Raw genomic sequence first — 18,859 nt, forward strand, 5'->3', positions numbered from 1 at the left:
CGCCAGGACTGGATGGGATGTACCCCAGGTTACTGTGGGAGGTGAAGGAAGAGATTGCGGAGCCTCTGGCAATGATCTTTGCAGCGTCGATGGAGATTGCAGATGTGGTTCCTATTTTCAAGAAAGGGAACAGGGATAGCCTGGGAAATTACTGACCAGTGAGTCTGACCTCTGGTTGGTAAGTTGATGGAGAGGATACTGAGGGACAGGATTTATGCACACTTAGAGAAGTTTAGTATGGTCAAAAGTAGTCAGCACGGCTTTGTCAAGGGCAGGTCGTGCTTTGCGAGCCTAGTTGAGTTCTTTCAAAATGTGACTAAACACATTGACAAAGGAAGAGCGGTGGATGTGGTTTATGCGGACTTCAGCAAGGCGTTTGATAAGGTCCCCGATGCAAAACTTCATGGAAAAATGAGAGGGCATGGGATCCAAGGGGCTGTTGCCTTGTGGATCCAGAACTGGCTTGCCTGCAGAAGGCAGAGAGTGGTTGTGGATGGGTCTTTTTCTGCATGGAGGTCGGTCACCAGTGGAGTGCCCCAGGGATTTGTTCTAGGACCCATGCTGTTTGTCATTTTCATAAATGACCTGGATGAGGAAGTGGAGGGATGGGTTGGTAAGTTGCCGATGTCACGAAGGTTGGTGGTGTTGTGGCTAGTCTGCAGGGATGTCAGAAGTTGCAGCGAGACATAGATAGGATGCAAGACTGGGCGGAGAAGTGGCAGGTGGACTTCAACGCGGATAAATGTGTAGTGGTCCATTTTGGCAGGTCCAGTGGGATGAAGGAGTATAATATCAAGGGTAGGACTCTTAACAGTGTAGAGGATCAGAAGGACCTTGGGGTCCAAGTCCATAGGACTCTTAAATTGGCCTCGCAGGTGGAGGATGTGGTCAAGAAGGCGTATGGTGTACTGGCCTTTATTAATCGAGGGATTGAGATTAGGAGTCGGGAGATAATACTGCAACTTTATAAGACCCTTGTCAGACCCCACTTGGAGTACTGTGTGCAGTTCTAGTCGTCTCACTACAAAAAGGATGTGGAAGCTATTGAAAGGGTGCAGAGGAGATTTACAAGGATGTTGCCTGGATTGGGTGGCATGCCTTATGAGGATAGGTTGAGGGAGCTAGGTCTTTTCTCCCTGGAGAGACAAAGAATGAGAGGCGAACTGATCGAGGTTTATAAGATGGTGAGAGGTATAGATAGGGTGGATTCTCGGAGGCTATTTCCCGGGGCTGAAATGGTCGCTAGGAGAGGACACAGGTTTAAGGTGCTGGGGAGTAGATGTCAGGGGTAAGTTTTTCACTGACGGTGATGAGTGAGTGGTGGTGGAGACGAACTCGTTGGGATCTTTTAAGAAACTTCTGGATGAGTACATGGGATTGAGGGTTATAGATAGGCCTGGTAGGTAGGGATATGATCGGCGCAACTTGTGGGCCGAAGGGCCTGTTTGTGCTGTAGTGTTCCGTGAACCTGTTAGTGCATCTTGTGGTAACCAATTACTCGTGGGTGTTGGGTCCTAAAAAGTAGCACAAGATGAGAGGATTTTTTTTCTCTTCAATTCCACCTCTGTCTCTGTATCTTTTGTCTTCTGTCTCTGTATCTTTTGTCTTTGATTTTAACTTAAGACAAGTGAGGAGGTATTAGGTGTCTTTTGATAGCTGAAGCTGAACAGGAAAGGATTGTTGTCCCGGCTGGAGTTGATAGCTCTGCCCTTTTCTGTTCGCGGAATGTTCCTGTTTAGTTGAAGACTGAGGCTGGAATTTCTCTTCCAGTGATAGTCTGAGAGTGAGGTAGCTGATAAAAGTCAGTTTTTGTGGGACACACAAATCTCGTTCTCTGTCTGGAGTCATTTTCTCTTCATTTCAACTTGACCATGACACAGTAGATATGTCTGTTTTCTATTATTTAACATGTTCTTCAGATATTTTAATACTATGCTGGACTCAGGCCAGAGCGCCAAGTCTAGAAATGGTCATTTAATACTTGGACTTCTAGTTTAAACAACTTCATGCCAAGTTAATTTCAGTCCTGGCTACTGGTATACGTCAATAGATCTTCTATTTAATTTTAAAATAAATCCTATTTCACAGTCTGCAATCTGGAGTTGAAATCTATCCCGTGCTTCTGAAAGTGAGAAATTGAGCAAGAGACATTTGACACTTCAATTTATTTGAGTACGTGTCTTTATACTTCTGTCCATCTGTTTGACCTTCATATATATATCAATATCTCTTATGTGGCACAGTGGTTTGCACTGTTGCCTCACAGCATCAAGACCCGGGTTCAATTCTGGCCTCAGATCACTGTGTCTGTGTGGGATTTGCAAGTTCTCCCCATGCCTGTGTGGATTTCTTCTGGGTATTCCGGTTACCTCTTATAGTCCAAAGATGTGCATGGTTGGTTGAATTGGCCTGCTAAATTGCCCGCTAATGTAATGTAATACACTTTTCCTTACTTTGCTTGGCTCTGCTTTTCTCTCCTGTTCGCTTACCTTTCTCTCCATCCCCTCCCCTCCCCTTTCTCTCCATCCCCTCCCCTCCCCTTTCTCTCCATCCCCTCCCCTTTCTCTCCATCCCCTCCCCTCCCCTTTCTCTCCATCCCCTCCCCTCCCCTCCCCTTTCTCTCCATTCCCTCCCCTCCCCTTTCTCTCCATCCCCTCCCCTCCCCTTTCTCTCCATCCCCTCCCCTCCCCTTTCTCTCCATCCCCTCCCCTCCCCTTTCTCTCCATCCCCTCCCCTCCCCTTTCTCTCCATCCCCTCCCCTCCCCTTTCTCTCCATCCCCTCCCCTCCCCTTTCTCTCCATCCCCTCCCCTCCCCTTTCTCTCCATCCCCTCCCCTCCCCTTTCTCTCCATCCCCTCCCCTTTCTCTCCATCCCCTCCCCTCTCTCTCCATCCCCTCCCCTCCCCTTTCTCTCCATCCCCTCCCCTCCCCTTTCTCTCCATCCCCTCCCCTCCCCTTTCTCTCCATCCCCTCCCCTCCCCTTTCTCTCCATCCCCTCCCCTCCCCTCCCCTCCCCTTTCTCTCCATCCCCTCCCCTCCCCTCCCCTTTCTCTCCATCCCCTCCCCTCCCCTCCCCTTTCTCTCCATCCCCTCCCCTCCCCTCCCCTTTCTCTCCATCCCCTCCCCTCCCCTCACTCCCTTGCGCCCCTGCGCTGGCGTGCTCCCTCCTCCTTGTGCACCAGGAAATCAATTCAAAAGGCTGATAGTGGATGACTTCCTTTTATGTGCATTCTTAACAGTGTGACTAATATGTGGTCCTGTGTGTGTCCCCGAACTCTTTTGGCATTGTCCAGTTTGTGAAATAGGTTGGGAGTTATGCTACTCATGAGTTACGCTGATAAATTGTTGAGTCCCAGGTCTGATATGTATCTCCTTGATATGATGTGGAGGTGCCAGCGTTGGACTGGAGTAAACACAGTAAGATGTCTCACAACACCAGGTTAAAGTCCAACAGGTTTATCTGGTAGCAAAAGCCACTGGCTTTCAGAGCGCTGGCTGCCCCTTCGTCAGGTGCCTGGGAGTTCTAATCACAAACAGGGCATTTAAAGACACAAACTCAATTTACAGGATAACAATTGGAATGTGATCCTTTACAGCTAATCAAGTCTTAAAGGTACAGACAGTGAGAGTGGAGAGAGCGTTAAGCACAGGTTCGAGAGATGTATATTGTCTATAGACAGGACAGTTAGTGGGATTTTGCATGTCCAGGCAAGTCATGGGGGTTACAGATTGTCTTGCCTTGTGATTTTCGAGCGGTTTTCATTCATCCATTATCATAGCGTCTGCATGGTCTCGCCTGTGTTCCATGCCTTGGGACATCCTTTCCTGCAGCGTATCAGGTAGATAACGTTGGCTGAGTTGCAAGAGCGTGTATCGTGTACCTGGTGGATGGTGTTCTCGCGTGAGATGATGGCATCGATAGCGATGATCTGGCACGTCTTGCAGTGGTTGCTGTGGCAGGGTTGTATGGTGTCGTGGTCACCCTTCTGAAGGCTGGGTAGTTTGCTGTGGACAGTGGTCTGTTTGAGGTTGTGCGGTTGTTTGAAGGCAAGAAGTGGGGGTTGGGGATGGCCTTGGCGAGATGTTTGTCTTCATCAATGATATGTTGAAGGCTCTGGAAAAGATGGCGTAGTTTCTCCACTTCAGGGAAGTACTGGACAGCGAGGGGTACTCCGTCCACCATGTCCTGTGTTTGTCTTTTGAGGAGGTTGGTGCGGTTTATCGCTGCAGTGCATCAGAACTGTCAATCAATGACTCAAGCGCCATATCCTGTTCTTATGAGGGCATCTTTCAGCGTCTGGAGGCGTCTGTTGCGATCCTCCTCATCTGAGCAGATCCTGTGTATACGGAGGGCTTGTCCGTAGGGGATAGTTTCTTGTAATGTGCTTAGGATGGAAGCTGGAGAAGTGGAGCACCGTGAGGTTATCCGTGGTCTTGCGGTACAGTGAGGTGCTGAGGTGACCATCCTTAATGGAGATACGTGTGTCCAAGAATGCCACCAATTCCAGAGAGTAGACCATGGTGAGTCTGTAGCAGTGAAGCAGAACTTCTTGCTAAGTTTTTAGAAAAAAATCCAATGGCTTATGAATGAATAGTCACTGTGCCATGGATGTGTGTACTGCAATGCATACCATGTAAAAGTGGTTTACGCACTTCCATTATTAATTTATTGAGTTCTTTCCCAGCTCCTTTGTGTTGACATCTGGTTTGAGTAACAAGCTTGGCACAAAGACTTGCTTGCGCTCTGTAATCAGCTCTATGAGCAACTAATTTTTCAAGCCAGTGAGAGGCACAGTGGTTAGCACTGCTGCCTCACAGTGCTAGGGCCCCAGGTTCAATAACTGACTTTGGTCACTGTCTGTGCAGAGTCCGCATGTTCTCCCCGTGTCAGTGTGGGTTTCTTCCAGGTGCTCCGGTTTCCTCCCATTGTGCGAAAAATGTGCTGGTTAGGTACAGTGACCACGCTAAATTCTCCCTCAGTGTACCTGAACAGGTGCTGGAGTGTGGTGACTTAAGGATTTTTGCAGTAATCTCGTTGCAGTATTACTGTAAGTCTAGTTGTGATACTGATAAACGAACTTAAACTCTTGTTGTCCTCTGAGACCCTGCATCTATATCAGCTGTGACCGAGTGCCCCTCTTAATTTTACCCACTATTTTGACAGAGAGAGAAGAACAACATATCAGCCAACAGGCAGGATAATCTAAAACTTGGGCAAATTTCACATCTGCCCTTCTCTCTGCAGTGTTGCCAATCTCTACAAGTAAGTGGACATGCATGACCTCTACTCTCAGGAGCTTACCATTGCTGTCCTGTAATAAGCTGGTCATACAAGAAAACTTTGCCCGTTTGTGAACTCAATACTATAATCTGGTACATGCCTTACATGTGTTTCACATATTCCAAAAGGGCTTCTGAGCAATACCATCAAATGACGCTAATTATTAATCAAGAAGATAGTTCGTTTTACTTAAAATGCAAGACAGGACAACATACAATTTTCAGCAAAATTCTCAGCTTTGTTAACATAAAATGACAGAAGCATTGCCACTGATGTGGACCTCATTTCATATGCATTTCTTAAAAATTCACTCATGGGATATTAGTATTGCTAGCAAGGAGTGAATTACTCTCCACAGAATACATAACCTCTGATCTGCTCTTGAAGCTGCATTATCTATAGTCATAGAGTGTTAGAGGACAACAGCATGGAAACAGTCCCTTCAGCCCACATTGTCCATGCTGCCCTTCTTTTCCAAATCCTAAGCTAATTCCAATTGCCCGCAGTTGGCCCATATCCCTCGATACCCATCTTACCCATATAACTGTCTAAATCCTTTTTTAAAAAAAAACAAAATTACCCACCCCTACGACTACCTCTGGCAACTTGTTCCAGACACTCACCTTCCTCTGTGTGAAAAATTTGCCCGTCTGGACACTTTTGTATCTCTACCCTCTCACCTTAAAACTATGCCCTCTAGTTTTAGCCTCTCCTACTTTTGGGAAAATATATTGACTATCTAGCTGATCTGTGCCCCTCATTATTTTATAGACCTCTATAAGATCACCCCTCAGCCTTCTATGCTCCAGAAAAAAATGAGCCTCTCCTTATAACTCACACCATCAAGTCCCGATGGCATCCTGGTGAATCTCTTCTGTGCTCTTTCTAGTTGAATAATATTCTTTCTATAATAGGGTGTGCGGCTTGTCTAGTTCAGTTCCAGATCAGTCATTACTTTTGGGTTATATTTTTTTTATTAGTGTCACAAGTAGGCTTACATTAAAACTGCAATAAAGTTACTGAGCAAATCCCCAATCACCACACTCTGGTGGGAGAATTTAGCATGGCCAGTGCACCTAACCAGCACGTCTTTCGGATTGTGGGAGGAAACTGGAGCACCTGGAGGACACTCACGTAGACAGTGCCCCAAGCAGGGATCAAACCTGCGTGCCTGGTGCTGTGAGGTGGCAGTGTTAACCATTGTGCCACCATGCAGACTGTGGGGGATATACATTGTTAAATGTCTTGGACGATTTGATTCTCTTTTGTTGGTGATGGTTATTGCCTGGTACTTCTCTGACAAAAATGCTGCTTGCCACTTAACAGTTTGACTCAATATTGTTCTGGTCTTGCTGTGTGTGGGCAAGGACCTTTTCTTGGAGAATCACAAGTAGAACTGAACACTGCAATTATCAATGAACATTGCAATTTCTGACCCTATGATGAAGGGAAAGTCACTGAAGTAGCTGAAGGTGATCAGATCCAGGGCACTACTTGATGTCTGGAACTGTGACAGCTGACCTCCACCAACTTTAACATTGAGCAGATATTAGTGACTGCTTAATGTCGCTATCATCTAAACTCTTTATCACCTTGCTAGTTGTCAGCAGTTGATAATGCTGCATTGGTTGGATTGGATTTGTCCTGCTTTTTGTGGGCAGGGCATCAACCGTTAGTTTTCCACTTTGGATAGATGGCAGTATTGTAGCTGAATTGAAATAGCCTGGTTCGTGGAACAACTAGTTTTGGAGCATAGGTCTTCGACACTACAGTTGGAAATTTGTTGGGGCCCTTAGTCTTTGCTAAATCCAGTGTGTTCGTCCATTTCTGGATATCATGTGAAACCAACCGAATTGGCTGAAAGCCAGCACTGATTGGTAGATGCATTGGTACACAGGTGATGGGTAGTTGGACACCATCAAAAAGGGTGTAAGTAAGGGTAGCTGGGACACTGGTGGGCTGGAGGGGTATTGACTCTCTATTAAGTCAAACACTCTAAGGAAAGAATCGCTGTATAGTTTTACTTTCACCAACTGGCTTGTGCCTGTGTTACTCTGCATTCTAATCAGTAATTTCTAAACTGTGTCTGTGCTTTATACGCTCTGTCCGAGGCCAGAACTCTCCATTCGCCTGACGAAGAGGGAGTCCCCTCGAAAGCTTGTGAGTTTACTATCAAATAAATCGGTTGGACTAAAACCTGGTGTTGTCAGACTTTTTACCCTGGGTGGGCAGCCTGACTTGGATCATCTGTTAGCTTTTTTGGCTGAAGATGCTTGCAAACAAGGCTTTTGACCGTTGCACTTTCATAGTGGGTTTTGCTATCATTGTAGTTGGAAATGTTTATCTACCTCCTCATTTTTCCATTTTCATTCACGACTGGATGTAGCAGGGCTACAAAGCTTTGATCTGATTTATTGGTTATATGCATAGAACAAAAACAGCCCGGGAAATAGGCCCTTCGGCCCAACGAGCCCGTGCCGCCATTTTAACATTACCAGTCCCCCCTCCACCCATGACCCTTATCTATGCTTATGGCATTCCACATTGAGGGAAACTAATTGTTTTCTCTAAACTGTGTGGCTACATAACAGTCGGGAAGGAACTGCACGTGGAACAAACAGGTCATTCCAAGACAACACTCCTTTAAGAAGCCAGCACGTTCAACTGTGCATCAGTCCTGAAAGGCCTAAACAATGCAATAAGATCACTGCACTAACGGAGCGCTGGTTGTAGGATTTAGCTCCTCCTATAACATGTCACAGATTGTGTCGTTGCTTCACCACATTGCTACCTTTTCTTTTAAGTATTTCTGATGGCAATCAGGTGCACCCTTCCTATGGTTCCCATTCAACCCGGGTTAGTCATCTGGCTTGTTGGTGATGATATGGTGAGGGATATGCGAGGCTGTGACGTAACAGACTGGTAGATTATAATCAGCTACTGCTCATGGCCTCAGCATCTCGTGCGTTCGGTTTTGAGCAGTGAGATCTGTTGACATTGGGCACTGTGACACTGGCATGCAACACAATGGAGAATGTCCTCAGTATGAAGATAAGGCCTGTATGGTGCTCATTTCCATCAATACTGTCATATGCAGATGCAAATATGACAGGCAGATGGTGAGCGCAAGCTCAAGCAGCTTCCTCTCTCATGTTGATCCTCTTAGTTGCTATTCTGGACCTGTTGCAGGTGCTGTGTCCATCAGGACATGAGTTTTTTTTTGACTTCTCTTACGATCTGTGACTATCATTGGTGAGGTCAGCATTTATTAACCACCCCTAAGTGTCCTTGCAAAGATGGTAGTGAACTACCTTGTTGAATCGCTACAGTCCCGGCGGTGTCAGTATACACATAATGCTGTTAGGGAGGGAATTTGGGGAGATGATGGCATAATAATAATATTGCTGAACTCGTAATTTAGAGACCCAGGAAAATGCTCTGGGTTGAATCCCACCATAGCAGAAAAGGCCTAAGCAGGAAATCATTATTGATTGTCATAAATACCCATCTGGTTCACTAATGTCCTTCAGGGTAGGAAATCTACCATCCTGACCTGGTCTGTACTACATGTGACTCCGGATCAACAAACAACGTGGTTGACTCTTAAATGCCCTTTGAACAAGGGCAATAAATGCGAGTGATGCCTGCATTCGAGCAAATTTTTTGAAAATCCAGCATTTTGACCCAGCAACAGTGAAGGAATGGTGATGTATTCCCAAGTCAGGATGGTGCTGTTCCCAGGCATCTGTTGCTCTAGTCTTTCTAGATGGTAGTGCTGTTGCTGGAGCCTGGTGAGATCTTGCAGTGCAGCTTGTAGATGGTAGACACAGCTACCACATTGGTGATGGAGGGATTGAATGTTTGTGGAAGGGGTAGCAATCAAGCGGGCTGATTTGTCCTTGATGGTGTCGAGGTTCTTGAGTGTTTTTAAAGTAATACACATCCAGACAAATGGATCGTGTTCCATCGCGCTCCTGATTTGTGCGGTATAGATGGGGCATTGGAAGGTGAGTTACTTCCTAGCCTTTGACCTGTTTTTGTAGCCATGGTATTTATAGTGTTAGTTCAATCATGTGACTTGCGTTCCAACCATTATCTTGCAGTTGTGTCTATCTATATGTGCCCTGTTTGTGAACCCAACGCTTCACTTACCTGATGAAGGAGCAGCACTCTGAAAGCTCGTACTACCAAATAAACCTGTTGGACTTTAACCTGCTGTAACAAGATTCTTTAGACAGCATCTTTCAAGCCCACAACCACTATCATCTAGAAGGCCAACGTGGAAACACCACCACCTGGAAGTTCTCTTACAAGCTGTTCACCATCTGAAGGTCCAAGATATTTAAAACATGATCAACCCCCAGGTACCGAGTATTGGGTACTCTGACAGAGCATCTTACCCAGGCCCTGTTCTGTAGCCTCACATGTCCTGCTAATTCCCCTAACCTACATATTTGTGGACACTAAAGGCCGATTTAGTGTGGCCAATCTACCTAACTTGCAAATATTTGGACCGTGCTGCTTGAGGGCAGGCAAGTGGCAAAGTAAATTTACAAGAATTACACAAGGCACAAAAAGTTTAGAAATCGGAACACCCAGAGGAAGCCCTCTCAGATATTGGAAGAATATGAAAACTCCCCAGTCACCCAAGGCCAAAATCAAACCTGGGTCCCTGGTGCTGAGAGGCAGCAGTGCTAACCACTGTGTCATTGTGCTTCCCAGCACCTTGACTTTCCAGACCAGCATTTAACTGCATGTGTAAACACCTCATTTTTTTTGTCCACTATTGTACTTCTGACTATTTCAGCCATTTATCACGCACCAGGGCAGTGCTGGCCTGTTGTAGGTCTGATCTTAAAATACCCTATTCTTCCCTCTGAACAGTACTTCAAAGTCAGTGCATTGTGAAGCCTTCCCCTGTCACCTATACTATGCTCTTCAGGTATTCTATCTTTCTGGCATTTTGAAAATTGCTTTGTCGTGTTTTATAGTTAGTTTGTTTACTTTAAACCCAATGTCCTAATTTAACTCTGTTCCCATTGCAGTATAATAAAGCTACACTTTCTATGCTTTGTGTAATTGTAAATTTATTTTGCCATTTGCCTGCTATTTTGCATGAGTGATCTTTAGCTATGTCTGCTGCTTCCTATTTTTAGTCACCCCATTTGATTGATGGGGCATTGTAACTAGAGTAGCTGCCTCGTGTGTGAGATTTTGTGAAGAGTGAATGTGCTGGTGTTGAAGACCAGCAGCTTGAGATCAAGCTGGACCATCTGTGATCGCTTCTTATCTGTAGCTCCAATACTAGATCGGATGATAACAGGCGTTGCAGATAGAGATTTACCATTTTCAGAGGCTAGCTATAAATACCTTGTGGTTTATTGTGGCTACTCAAACTTTTCTATGAGAGGAGAGTAGGGGAGAACTTTGAAGTCTTGTAGAAAGTTCAGGACTTTAAATAGTCTCTCTTCATCTTTGTTCAGTTTTCTCTCTTTTTGAAGGCTTTGTCTCTGTATAATGTTTCTTCATTTTATTCTTTGGGAACATCTGTCATGACAACATGACCAAGTAAGCTCACAGTTTGGAATTTGCGCCTGTGGATCCACAAAACTTGATACAGCTTTGTTAAATTAATGAGTTTTTGGTTTAGATCCATTGTTGTATAATCATTCACATATTTATGTACTTCCATTCCAGCCATTCATTAGAAATGTCTTAAATGCTGCAACATTAGCTACCTCCCAAGGTGAATTGCCTGTTGGCATGAGGCTTGTGTGTGAGGATTGACTATTGGAATTGAGACATGAATATGACCCAATACCTGTAAAACGCTGCCACAGTGTAAATAGGCACCTTCTGGGCAGGAGATGATTGCACAAGCAGTGGAAGCCAAGCAGCACTTTTTTTCCAAACTCTCTCACCTTCCACTGATGAACTTCTCCAAATTTTGATTCGAACACCAGCAATTTGTCTTAACTCCAGTCAGTCGTGCCATTGTTAATCAGGGTGTATTTCAAATGGACCAGAAGGCATCATGCTTGCACACCTATTAGTAGCAGCCGGCTGATGAACAGGGACCTTAGGTCTGAGATTCACACTGGGAGAAAGGGGATGCCAGATTTAGTATAGAGAATAAAATGTGGAATTATGCTATTTTCTGACGAGCTAGTGACATAAATAAATCTACTCTTCAGTTTTTATGTTGAATGATTAGAATCTTTATTTCCTACAACATTTTAAAAGCCCTGTAGGTTTGGAAGATACCTTCCCTTACATAAAGATGGCTTTTGGCTAGTAGTTTTAAAACAATTTGAGATACAATACCCAATGGTCACAGTGTTGGGTTGGGTTGAATTCTATTTTGGAGCATGGTTGATGTCATTTTATGTATTGTGTTATTGTTTGTCACTATCTCAGAACTCAAATTCATTATGGTTTGCTGTCTGCTTCACTGAGCATTGGTGAGAACAAAAGGATATATGTGATCTTTTTTCCTCTGTCTTGTCCATTGCTCAACACTCCTTGATTTTGGCTTTTATTTTTATTACTATTTCGTTATGTGTCCAACAAAGATCAAGTGAAATAAGGCATCTTCCATCTGCACGGAAAAAGCAAAAACACAATCCGACCTAGTCTTTTTTGTTTGATAGTGTTTTCAGTGTTGACTGTTCGAGTTGTTTGATTCCACCCTTTCACACGTTGGGTTTAATGTAAGGCGTGCGCTGGCAAGCCAGAAACAGCAGTTAAATAAAATTGTTCAAAATATATATTTGGTCAAAAAACACTTGTTAGCAAACTTTTGCTTGATGCTTCTGGAAATAAAGTTCCAACTTCCTTGCAAGCATTTGTTGGCTCCCAATATTTCTGCTAATCACTGAAATTTTGACCACGGATCAAATTATTTTAGTGGGGAGTCACTGCCTCTGCTATTGAGCTGTGCACTTCTAACGAAGAGCACTCTTTCCTGCCAGTTTCCTCCCTTTGTCCCCATCTGCAGGAGTTACTAGGTATAATTCTACCTATACCAGCCACATTCTGGTATCTGCTTGCTCTCTCTCAAACTGTAGCAGGGATATTGTACCACCATTGGACTGTTGGTCATACTACAACAAAATGGACCTGCAATGTTTAAACAGCCTTGACAGTTACATGGGATCTGGATCTCGGTCATTGCAGGCTAATTTTTCTTATTGGTGGATTGATCTTAGTCTGATGCCCAAATGAAGGGTATTGATAATGGAAATGACAGTTTGCTATGGTGACATGTGATACAGTGCTCTTGTTGGGCTGAGGAGAGGCGTTGTTGCAGAAGGGAAGCTCTGTATAGACGTATGAATTACAACAGGAGTAGGCCTCTCAGCCCCTCAAGTCTGGCATCTCTGCCATTCAATAATATCATGGCTGATCTGATTTTATCCGCAACTGCACCTTCCTGCCTACCCCCGATAACCTTTCATTCTTCTAAACTGCAAGTACCCAGATCTGAGAGAATGTGAGGAAGAATATTTGGTTTCCTGCTGCCAGGCTAGTTTGATCTGAAAAGGTGTCACTCAAAACTAACGTTCACTTATGAGTAAAACAGGGAAATGATTGATGCACCTGTTCTGCTGAGGTTTGATTTTCCTGTGATGGAATGAGAAATTCTACAACTTTTCAATTGAAAATTTCACCCTTTAAAATGTTTTTTCTAACCCCTATTTCCACTCCTCCTCCTCCCCTCCCCACCCCCAGATAAAAACCAGAATCTTGACTTAGCAACTAACAGAAACCTTCCCAGCCAAGAAATCACCCCCCCTCCAAAAAACTCTCCAACACACACACAACTTGGACATCCATCCCAGCCTCTGGAAATTCTTAATACCTACCTAGCAGCCCCCTCCTCCTTACACCAGCTCAACCACCTAAAATATGACAGAAGCAGACCATCATCACGTTTTCCTTTGTTTCTTCTCTCTCTCCCTCTCCCCCCCCCCCCCTCTCTCTTCGCCCCCCCCCCCACCCGCTGCCGCCACCACCACCACCTCGTTCTTCTGTCACACTGTGGTACCCCGCGCAAGAAAAAGCTAACACGGATAATATATACGAAGGCAGGGGCCCAGGGGGCAAGACGACAGCAAGCCACAAGATAAAGGCAAGGCATCACGGGGAGCAACAAGGGTTGTATGTGAGCCAAAAGCAAAGTGGCAGAGCATGAAGAAAAGGGGACATGCCCTTTCTCTGTCCGACCCCAAAAATACCCATAGTACTTTACTTAGTTTTTCAGATATGTTCTCCAGCAAGGTCTGTGCTTGATCAGCACTTCAGCTACATAAACTGTCCTTTTATTCCATAGAATCTTACAGTGCATAAAGAGGCCATTCAGCCCACCAATGACAATCCCACACAGGTCCTATCCACGCATCCCTACATATTTACCCACTAATCCCGCTAACCTATGTGTCCCAGGACACTAAGGGGCAATTTAGCATGGCCAATCAACCTAACCCGCACTACTTTGGACTGTGGGAGGAAACTGGAGTACCCAGAGGCAACCCACGCAGACACGGAGAATGTGCAAACTCCACACAGACAGCGGCCCAAGCTGGGATTGGAACTTAGGTCCCTGGAGGTGTGAAGCACCAATGCTAACCACTGAGCTACCATGCCATATCCTTTCATAACCGTATCCAACAAAAATCTGTCAGCCTCAGTTCTAAAATATTTCAGTTGACCCATTTTAGGAAATGATTACACTGCTTAATAAAAAATAATAGCTTCTGAATGGCCTGGCTCTAATTTCCAGATTAAGCACCTTGTTCCTGATTTTACCACAGGAGGAAATAGTTCTTCCATCTCCGTTCTAACAAAATTCTTTTGTTGTATTACACAGCACAGTTGGATCACTCCTCACCTTTTAAACTCAGAAATATAAGCCAAGATCATGCAATCTGTCCTCATAATTTAATACTTTTGGCCTGATATCAGACTGGTGAATCTGCGTACCTGCTCCAAGTTTAGTATATCCTTCCTAAGGTGCGGTACTCAGAACTGAACACAATTTGGTATGACTGATGCTTTTTACGTAACTTCCTGGCCTTTGTATTTCAGCCATTGAGATGGAAACCAGTGTTCCTTTGAATGCTAACTGAAATTTAATAAGAAAAATTAGGTGATACGTTTCAGGACAAATAATGAGATCACATCCAGTAAATGATAACAACTTTGAAAAGGAGTAGAGACACTTTGGTACTGATGGATGGTTTTGAAGGTTGGGGGGATAAATTGATAAATTATGTAAAAAAAAAGTTGTGTATAATAAAAAGTTAATGGATTTTATAAATAAAACGAAGGCATGACTCTAAAATAATCATGTCGTTAGTTCGGCCACAATTAGAATACTGTGTCCAGTTTTAGATGCCTTATTTTAGGAAGGCTGTCAAGGCCATAGAGATGTTATTCTGCATACTCTCCAGAATGATAGATGAGAGTCTGCGTTTAGGAGGAGGTACTGGAGAAATTAGGGCAAAGGAGATTAAAATGAGCTCTGACAAGAGATCTGATTCTGAGGGGTTTATTTCCATTGGCTTGGAGTCGATGCAATCTTTATTAAAAGATTTTGGGGAAATGTTTTAGCACTGTGGATGGCAGGACATGGAATGCTGTACCAGAAGCCAAAGTGGAAAGAGAATCCACAATAGATTTTTATTAGAAATAAATGGGGCACAAAGGTTTGGAAATGATACCAGTTGAAAGGTGGCGGGGAAATAGATTGAGCTATTTAGAGAACTTGTTCAGAGGGCATTCACATTTGACTGGCTGAATTGCCAGCTATTTTGCTGTAAGCTTCCTATGAGCATCTCTGCCTGGTAATATTCTAAATAAGTTAACTGCATGGGTGAGTTTGTTGGTTCTGTAGGAATGATCAGGATTCAGGACCAATCAATATCTGCCTGTGCTCTGAAATTGTATTGCGTAGCGTGTTTGGTGGTCACCTTACATTTTATATTTAATAGTTTAATAACTTGGTAACGCTGAGTAATTTGGATGCATTTTTGTGCAAATAAAAGCTGCTGACCATAAATCCTCACCTGCCCTGAGACCCAAAGTGTTCATTCATGCCATGATGAGACAATAAGAGTATGAACATTAGGGAATGTAATCTTTTGGACAGTTCGTTAATCCAAGATGAATGTGAACGATCCTATGATATTGTCTTGAAGATGAGCAGGGGAGTTTTCCCTAATATCCTGGCCAATATTTGTCCCTCAACGTACATGCAAAGTAGGTTATTTGGTCATTTATCTCATTGCTATTTGTCGGAACTAGTGGTTTGTGAACTGGTTAGTACGTTACAATAATGACAACACTTCAAAAAGGAAGTATTTCATTATTTATAATTGGCTTTGGGACCCTGAAGTTGCAAAAGGCACTATCTGGGCACCCATTCTTCTCCTAATTGCTGGATGACAGAGTATTTCCCCATTTAGGTGTCACAGAAATACTGAAGGTGAATTAAGAAAAGGTTGGCTTCCCATATCTTAAGGATTTTAATTCCTGTTGGTATTTCTTTTGTACACAACCCAAATTGTTATGATTCAAAAATAAGTTCTATGACTTCATAAGGTAACTAAACGCCTAGCTCATGAGCATGCTCTTCCTGTACCTCCAGTGTTCGGCAAAAGCATTCTTATCCAACCCAATCTCATTGTATACCTAAACAATGACCGGCTGCAGGTTATTCTGTCAGGCAAACATCTCTATCAAGCTTGACCAAATGACTGTTCTGGATTACTAGTTAGTGATCACCAGTTGAAGTAAAACTGATTATTCTCCCTTTGCTGGGAACATGTCTCCATAGCTCAGTATCACAGCACCAACCATTGGCAAGTGAGCATCTCTGTGTAGTGGTTTCAGCGGTGAAGCCTCAGGTTATAGGTTATTAAGCTGTATGGGTTATTGCACATATTCAGTTAAAGGAATGATCTTTATTTCAGTCAAATAAATCCTGATGTGTTTATTGTTTTACTGATTTGTGCTATATTCAAGCAGCTTGACACTAGTGTCTCTTGACTTGAAATTTCAATAGAATTTCACCAAACTGTATGTTACTTTGTCAACTTAACTAGTTTCTCCTTTACAAGGGAGCATTTTCAGATTCCAGCGACCTGGTGCAGTAGAAAATCTTATCAGTATTACAAATGTGTTTCTATGTGTAAAATGATGTGAAATATTTGACATAGAAAAAAAGTTAGCGGTTCAATTCCAGGAATAGTTTCAATTGTATTTTTAAATCAGATCACAAAGTGGAATTAGTGCTAAAGGAGAAGTCCCGCATTGCCCACCTGAAGGGAAATGTCAGGGATATAAGTCACAATCTGTTGGCACTGAGTTAAACCTCCATTTAGTCCATGTCCATCACTATGTTTGGAGTTCTGAAATTAGTGACCACCACCTCTGCTTGTGACTATTTCTTTACAGTCTCCAATCCGCCTATCCACACCGACATGCTATCCTGTTCTTCTATCACCCCAGTTCCTCACTGACTTTCCATCCCTATAGTATTTTGATGTACAAACCCATGCTAGTCTCGTTTGCAGACTTCTCTAGCCTTATGAACCTGCTCATACCATCTGACCTTTTCTAATGTTTTTCTCTTGCCCCTTATCCTCTTCCCCTTCGTATCCCAAGGACTCTATTGTCCTTGGATTCTAAAGTTCCAGTCTCTTCTGTTTCCTACCTTCATGTGGCTCCGTAAACATTATCATTGCCACTTCACCACCTATCATATCCCTAACTTTCTGGGTCCACTGTCCACTTTGTGCAACATCTTGGGATGTATCACCAGATGGGAGATCCTGTTTAAGGACAGACTATTAATTAGCATTTATTAGTATTTGTCTAGCATTTATTCGGCAAGAGGGAGTATGAGAAAAAGATATATTAGCATCTTAAAGTAGATCTTTGTTCTGCACTCCTTGATGATAACAGCCAGTCATTGGCATGAGGTTGTGACAGCCTGACGTTTGTCTCGCATTGCATCGCCTCCCACACTTTCAAAGAAGCATAGTTTTATTTCTTGCTGGTTGTGAAGATCCAGTCCAAATTGTGCTGAAAATTCTCACACCCAGCTCATAATGAGCTAGGGCCTGTAGCATAAAACACCTCACAGTTTGATACAATGTGTGGGAAAGATCTCCTGAGAGCAGAACACAAGGAACTTTGCCCTAAACTCAGCAAGTCTTTTACCATCTGTTTAAAATGTAGAGTCGGGACACTCAGTAGTTTGAACAACTGGCTGGATTTGGCCTCCATTTCTTGACTTGATGTATTATCTTTCCTGCTTATGGCTTGGGCCACTTATAGAGTGCGTATATCAATGTATCAGTGACCAACTCCCTGTCAACACATTAAATTGGAGGAGCTGGTGGGTTATGGGATCTTGGGAATGTTAGCTATTTATTGACTGAAGTTACTGATTCGTTCTTTACGTCCCGTTCAAAGTTCCAGTTGCGCCATGGAAACTGTCCACTGTATCTAGTGGCAGAGCTTCAAGCCCATTGAAATGTGAATACTATTCAATAAAAAGCCATGTAGTATATTCAAGACGGGAGCTGCAGGAGAGAGATGAAATGGAGAGCTGTTTCTCTTGTATCCAATGCTCCCCACCGACTTCCTGCTTATCGTGTTAAGCATGTCACCATGGGAAGATGTCTAACCTGTGGCATCAGGGTCAGCATCAAGAACTAACTGACAACACGTGTTTGTATGTCATGCTGCCACTTAATGTGTTGATGACAGTTGCAGAATTCTATCACACAAAAAAATCTCCATGAATTATCATAATGCTAAAGCCTGCATGGCTTGTAATAATGGTTCATTGAGCAGTATCTGTAGTGCATGAAAGTTCTGACTTTCGGCATCTCTTACCTCATTTTATGCTGACTAGCAACAACATTTCCACTCCCCAACCCACCCTTCTGTTGTATGTGCATGGAACTCCTCCCCAAAGTTCCTTTATTTACCTTTTCTTCTTGGTACATGCTCATAAATCTCTGTCTTCCCCCTCTCCTGTTCACTTATATGTTTCCTCATGGTTGCTTTTAATAAACCTTGTTTCAGCTAAATGCATGTTTTTTTCTGCCATTCATCTTCATTAACACAGACTCTCCAGCTCACTCATTTTCCTCCTTCCTGTTCTAGCTGATGCGCAATATTAAAAATAACTGGCTAATTAGCATCTATAAGAGAACAGACATTGTTCTCTTATAGATACTAATAGAGTACATTGTTTGGGACCACAGTTTTTATGAATGTGTGGGCATGAAGTTAGGTCGAAAATGACTGGTAGTATAAAATTTGAATATTGCTGTCAAAAACCTTTTCATCTTGCATTCATCACAGATTTGCAAAAATACTCAAATTGATATTCTTGCAAATGTATCCTGATGAGTGCAAGATGAAAAGCTTTGACATTTTTTTCAACAGTACTTAAGATAAAGGAGACACTGCTTCAGATTAAAAATAAGTCTTTGTATTTCTATAGCCCTTTACAAAACCTGAGGATGTCTCAAAGCACTTTACAACTATGCAGTACTTTTGC

The 18,859-nt window shown here is 43.4% G+C and overlaps 1 protein-coding gene across 12 annotated transcripts in view; it reads left to right on the forward strand.

Moving 5' to 3' along the window:
- thrap3b (thyroid hormone receptor associated protein 3b) overlaps window positions 1-18,859 on the forward strand; it is a 111,211-nt gene that overhangs the window by 24,826 nt on the left and 67,526 nt on the right. The window lies entirely within an intron of this gene.

Source organism: Carcharhinus amblyrhynchos, chromosome 24 (assembly GCF_965287045.1).
Source record: "Carcharhinus amblyrhynchos chromosome 24, sCarAmb.v2.hapA, whole genome shotgun sequence".
NCBI lineage: Eukaryota > Metazoa > Chordata > Chondrichthyes > Carcharhiniformes > Carcharhinidae > Carcharhinus > Carcharhinus amblyrhynchos.